The sequence below is a fragment of the Bidens hawaiensis genome, unplaced genomic scaffold (genome assembly GCF_021521415.1).
Source record: "Bidens hawaiensis isolate Kalapana, Puna unplaced genomic scaffold, B.hawaiensis_p1.1 tig00044769_1, whole genome shotgun sequence".
Classification (NCBI taxonomy): domain Eukaryota; kingdom Viridiplantae; phylum Streptophyta; class Magnoliopsida; order Asterales; family Asteraceae; genus Bidens; species Bidens hawaiensis.
Window position 1 is genome coordinate 15,024 of NW_027505910.1, and position 6,829 is coordinate 21,852.

Below are 6,829 nucleotides of genomic sequence, written 5' to 3' on the forward strand. Positions count from 1 at the left end.
TGTTCTGAACTTTTTCTAAAGATTTATAAGATTTCAGAACTAGTTTAATTCAGATTTGACCACAGGTCATAAGAAAATGTTTCAGAAAATGTTAACTTGTTCTATATCTTATTTTTAATAGTCAATTGTCAAGTTTAAATGGAATTTTGGTTAAAAAAAATATGTGAAGAATTTGTAATTTGTGACAAATCTTTGTACAAATTCTATATATCATTGTTATAGTGTTGATAGGTTTTGACGAACCATTAATCTCATAGACTGATTCGTACGAGTTCTTAGTTTATTTTGTAAATATACCCACAGATTTGGGGCATTTTAATTAAGGGAAAAGAGTGCATGAAATAGTCATCTACTCATCTTTGTTATTATTCCTTTTTAAAACATAAATATGAAGAATTATAAATATTTAATATATATCGTAAGGTCAACCGTCCAGCACATGCAAGATTGTATATATATAGATAGGAGGTTACAAGAAAAGAAGCACAAAGTAAATATTGGCACCAAATAATGGTTCAAAAAGATATGAGGTTTGGTAAATCAGAGAAGGGAATACGAGGGAGGCTAGCTCTTAATGCAACTCAAATACTTTGTGCTTTTTTTCTTCTTCATCTGCTTTTACACGGAACTCACCTTTAAGGGTACTTCATCTCAACAAATTAAATGTAAGTTTTCTTCTTAACTATTCATCTTATGATCATGCTAATTACTTACATTAAGGTTGAAATCCAGTGGATATTGTAGTTACCGGAAGGCAAATCTTATTAGACTCGAAGCCTGTTGTGAGTTCCGTAGTTAACAAGGATGCGATCAGTTCGGCAGTTAAGATTAAGGATGATCATAATGCGTCTTTGCAATATCTTTTAAAAAGACTAGTAGGAGGTCTCTCTCACACACACACACACACATTCGGAAACAAAATTGGAAAACATATGTAGAAGCATGACAGGAAAATTGTTCAAGCAACATAACCACCTAAAAGAATTCTTTAGAACTTAATCACTTGCATTTCAAGCTAGGTTTTATTTTGCCTATAATATACTTCCCTGAATTAGACGAATACGTGCTATGTAAAACACTATATATGGACACATGCATAGTTTTCATAATAGCAATTTGTTAAAGAATACTTTTCAATAATACTAAAGATCATAAGTGATCAAGTTGAAGTTCGCTTCATGTCCATTGTGTTGACTAGACTTTAAGAGTATGCACAACTTTAAGAGTACGCAATTGTCCATTCAATTGATCAATTCTCAAAATATTAAGTTTAAAATTCTCGACCCGATCACTTTTAATCCATACTTGGTAGGATCTTCATCCAACCAAATTCTAACATGCGTCATAAAACTGTCGGGTCGCACGTTTTTTTTATTTATATATAAAGCTCTCGGACACGACGAGATTATTTTGGCTTCCTAGGAGAATTTTTTGGAAAAGTGGCAGAATCTGGTTGTTAAAAATCGCCATCGAGTAATAATTAAAAAGTGACTAAGTCGACGAGTTTTCAAGTGAACATTATTGAATTGTTGTTTAAATAGTCATTTTATTGACAATGACTTGTCAAATGAACATTTTGGTATCTTTCTAACTTTATTGGATGTTGCGTTCTTCTATGCAAGACGAAGACTTAGAAAGAACAAAGAAGTTTGGATCCGAAAAAGTATGCTTAGGCAGTTCTTTCGCTGAACACAATAGAATCAAGAGGAATTTTTATCATTTCAAATCGATATTATTATCGAAGAGAAGGAACGAAAAAACCCTAAATCTTACTACTAGAAAAAGAAGTCCTATAGTTTACAACTCTTCTTTTTATAGTAATTTGACCTCTTGCTCCACCCATCAGTCTTCTATGAAGAGAAAATAAAAAGCTCTTCCCTATCTACTCATTATTTGGAGGTGAATCATAGAACACCAAAAGCTGTGCTATCTTATGGACCTAACATAGGTCACATCCCTCACGTGCGCCAAGAGCACATTCGATAGCATCCTCTTAAGGTTTAAAGATCCAAACCTTCTTCTTCTTAGCGGAAACGCGCGTGGCCAAAACATAAAAAGATCGGCATAGTCGCTCATAGGGGCATATATATCCGGATAGAGGATAGTCTAGATCTTGATTCACTATTTCCCTTTTGATTTTTCTTTTCTGTCTCCTTGCCTATTTAAAGATAGATATATGGGTATAAACATACTTATTTTAAAATTTCAATTGTTGGAACATCAAATGCTTGGCCATATCTATGAAGACAAAATGGCCGTCCCTTAGGTGTTTAGTAGCAATCAATGTTGAGAGTGTGATCACTAACAGTTAATTCATAACTTTAACGTTTGTTGCAAAGATATTCCCACTCTAACAAGAAATAAACAATGTTTGGCATGGATTTTCATTTAAGTTGTTTTAGAAAAATTTATAAAGTTTTGATAATCTGATATGGATCAGGTTATCCTTATCAACAAAAAATGGAAATTTGAAACTTCATTTGTTATATTTTCGTATGATCGAACCATTATTGTTTGTATTATTAAAATTTAATTTACCTTTAAAATGACTTAAACTTCTAATAAATGACATAAAAGTTGCTTTTTACAAACCATGTGCACCCTATATTCAAACGCTTAAAGATGGAGTGCAATTTGAGGAAAGGACCTTACAATCCTACAAAGCACAAAAGGCCCACTGTTAAGATATATAAGTTATAACTTGAAAGGTCAACTGTCAACTCCCTTAAAGTTATTGCAATATTATTTGAACACATGGGCCATGTTCTTGATTGAACCATATCAACCTTATTATATAGTACTTTGGAATGTTCGATGATCATTAACTAAATTTTAAAATTGCAGGCTATTTTCTTGTACATAACATATCAACGTAGATAAGATATGATTAGTTTATTTTATTTTAATTTTAAGTAGTATTTGGAGAATAGAATTGTAAAAATGCATTTTTTAAAGGGGATTTCGATTATTTAGTTTTCAGTTTTTACTAATATATTTAATTTGGTTTACAAACTAAATTCCCTCATAGACTAAACAAGTATTATGTTTCTTGTTTTTAAAACAGGTGGAGATCGAACCAAGCTTGATTCAACAGGCTTTGCATGTGACAACACTTCATGGTCAATAGTTTGTGTCACAACCAAACCTGTCAAAATCAACATGGCCACAATGCATGTGCACCTTCAACCATCACCGGCTATTGAAAACACCACCACCATTATCCGCCCGTATTCCATGCAAGAAAGCCCCTACGTCATGAACTACATCACCCCAGTAACCATCACAACCACCGAGCCACCACCCCCTTGTGATCACAACCACCAACACCCCGCCGTCATCTTTTCTTCGGGTGGGTACACCGGAAACCTATTCCACGAGTTCAACGAAAACATTATTCCATTATTCATCACCACCCGCCTGTTCAAATCGTGTGTACACTTCGTCGTCGTCGACTACAAGCCTTCGTTTATTCAGAAATATAGACGCGTATTTCCCCGCTTATCGAATCATGAAATAATAAACACGGCCGAGGACTCAAGCGTGCATTGCTTTCCCGGAGCTATAACCGGTTTAAAGTTTCATAAATTTCTCGGGTTGAACTCGTCCGAAAACCCTAAAGATTATTATTCAATGCAAGATTTCAGAAACTTCATCCGACAAACATATAGATTGAAAAACAAAAGCGTGTTTGATACCACGAATCCGCCCGTGTTACTTTTAATTTCCCGTCAAAGAACAAGGAAGTTTTTGAATCAAGTGGACATGGTAACCATGATGGAGGAATTAGGGTTTCGGGTGATTATTGCCAGCTCGGACAAACTGATGTCTAATATTGAGAAATTTTCACACATGATAAACTCCTGTAGTGTTATGGTGGGGGCCCATGGGGCCGGTCTAGCTAATGAACTGTTTTTGCCAAATGGGGCTGTTATGATACAAGTTAGACCGCTAGGGTTTCAGTATGGAACCGATGCTTTTTACAGTGAACCGGGTCCAGGAATGGGTTTGAAGTATTTGGAGTACTTGATTGAACCCAAGGAGAGTTCGTTGGCGGAAGTCTACGGTCTTGATCACCCGGTGGTTGCGGATACCGCTTATGTGGCGGCGAAGGGTGGCTACGCGGCTGCAAGGGAGATGTATTTGAATAAACAAGATTTAAGATTGAATCTGAATAGGTTTAGAGGAACTTTGGTTGAGGCTTTGGGGTTTATTGGGCATCATAAAGATGTTGCCAGCACTATATAACTTCAATTTTTCATAGGGTTTAAAGTTTTAAAGTTTAGAATATATATGTGATACAATAAAAAGCTGAATTGTCACACCCGGCCCTGAGCGGCGGAAACAGCCGGGCGCGCGCGAGTGGGGATTGATAATTAAGCACGGGCCATTGCAAACATTTATAGTAAGATTTTCATTGCGCATGAAATGTTTAATACAAATACATTACATTGTTCAAAAATTACATAAAAACATCCAAGTATAAAACTGTTGAAGATTTCCACGCCCTATCCCCTTGCGCGGCGGGAACAACCACGCGCATCGAAGGGATAGAACTAAAATCTTCCAAAAAGCTAGTTTTATATGTTCAGCGTGAGGTGCTCTAAGTGTGACTCCATGCGCTACCTAGTTATCTCCTGAAAGACACGTAAAAACATTTGAATCAGTATAAACTGAGTGAGTTCACAAGTTTTAGTAACTATATAAATCGCATTGCATCATAGTCTTGATAAAATCATATTGAAACACATTTCTGATTTCATGTCTAAACATATACTTGATAATCCGTATGAAAACATAGATCTGACACATATTTCTGATAAAAGTCGTTCCGCGGGCTACGCGCGATCATTACTGGAAGTGTGCTCGTCCATGCAAAGTGGCGCTGCCACTACGAGCTAAATAATATAATGCCGTCCCGCGGTTTACGCGTGGACATTTCTGAAAAACCGTGCTCGTCTATGCAAAGAGGCGCTGCCCCTACGAGCTAATTAATAATTCCGTCCCGCGGGTTACGCACGGACGTTGTGCCGGAAAACAAGGCGCTCGTCCATGCAAAGAGGCGCGACCCCTACGAGCGGGCTCAAACCCATAGTACTGCCCCATGACCATACTAGGCACTCGTCCATGCAAAGAGGTGCGACCCCTACGAGTGGGTGGATCAAACCAGCAGTCCCTACCCTTAGAGTTCCAATGGTAAAGTGATCACTTACTCGAGTTCTAGCGCACATACATCGAAAACCTTAGATAACCGTTCGCATTGCTCATCATGAAATATAATTTAAACACATAATCGCTTGCATAGCTTGTAAGTATACCATGATAAAACATTATTTAAGTACGTGTCCCTCGCCCCGAAAACAGTTTAAAAACAGTGAAAACAGCGAGAATAGGGGCTGTGAGACTCACCTGTGGTTCTTGTTAAGGGATTAATCGAGATTCGGGTTTTCTTGGTGTTGGCCTCGGAATTGAAGGTCTAGAATGCGATTAAATAACAAGAAGTATATATATTAAGATCAAGAATTAGGAGAATATAAGGGTTGGAAAGCAGATCTCAAGGTTATATTCTTGGCTTACCTGGTAACAGGATTGGAAACGAAAACAACGGATGCTTGGGAGATGATTAGTGCAAGTTGCAGTTCTTAAGAGAGAAGTTTGAAGTGTGTTTTGGGTGATAATTTAGGTTACATATTTATAGGCAATCTCAAGGGAACACAATCCCTTGCTTTAGGGGATTGTAATCTCTTCATATCTAGGTGTGATGATGATAAAGTATGGAAATTATTATTATTTATTTAAGAGTGGAGTAGTGGATAAAAGATTTTGATTTGATTTGGACAGGACATGCAGGTCTGTGGTTGGTGGGAGTAGGGTGGCTGACAGTTGACTTTTCATGTTACAGTGTGCTTTTTCAGGTACTTTGTCAGTGTACAGTAAAAAGTGGAAAATCTCTGAAACACGCTACTGTTTCCCTTTGGGCGGGAGTAATCTCCTTACAACTGGAGAATAGACTAAGTGTTCTGCGCGTATTACTTTGTGCGCATAGCTTTCTGCGTGAAGGACATTTCTTTGCTGCGGGTAGGTGCGTGACCTTCTCGCAGTCAGGGACATTGAGTTTCATTTGTAGATTCTCCAGGTGGTCTTGGTATTTCAACATAGTGATCAGTCATGTTGAAGTCAATTCCATCTTGGAGCTTCAGACAAACTAGTTCTCAATGTTCCCGTCATGCGGGAAGGTTAGTTCCCCTTCCGCACGCGCATAAACGATTTGGGATGCACCCGCCTTAGCATCATGCGAGACGGTCAACCCATTAGACAACATTAAGTTATAGAAACATAAAACCAATACACTCGCGCATGGCGCATATAACATATGCCCACGCAGGTTCTTAACATGGCGCCTATAACAAAATGCACGCGCTGATTAACATAGCGCGCTCGCGCAGGGCGCACATAACAATGCACGCGCTGATTAACATAGCGCGCTCGCGCAGGGCGCACATAACAAATGCACGCGCTGATTAACATAGCGCGCTTAATATTTACAACCACCTAATTATTAGGTTGATTACTTGGTTTATAGGATTGAGAAATTTACCGGGTGTCACATTCTCCCCCTGTTAAGCGAATTTCGTCCCGAAATTTAGGAGACGTTGCTGGCAGAAGCCATGTTCTGAAAGAGGTGTGGGTATTTCTGGCGCATTTGATCTTCTCTTTCCCAAGTGAATTCAGGCCCACGCCTTGAGTTCCATTGAACCTTTACTAACTTGATTCGACTTCTGCGCAACTTTTGTTCTTTCCAATCGGTTACGGCTATAGGCTCTTCTACGAA

General features: G+C 38.1%; 1 pseudogene across 1 annotated transcript; it reads left to right on the plus strand.

Moving 5' to 3' along the window:
* The first annotated feature begins 432 nt into the window (after window positions 1–432).
* Window positions 433–4,263, plus strand: LOC143615867 (alpha-1,3-arabinosyltransferase XAT2-like; annotated as a pseudogene). The gene is made up of 3 exons (XR_013150555.1): window positions 433–665; window positions 733–882; window positions 3,065–4,263. The product of XR_013150555.1 is annotated as an alpha-1,3-arabinosyltransferase XAT2-like (transcript).
* The last annotated feature ends 2,566 nt before the right edge of the window (window positions 4,264–6,829 follow it).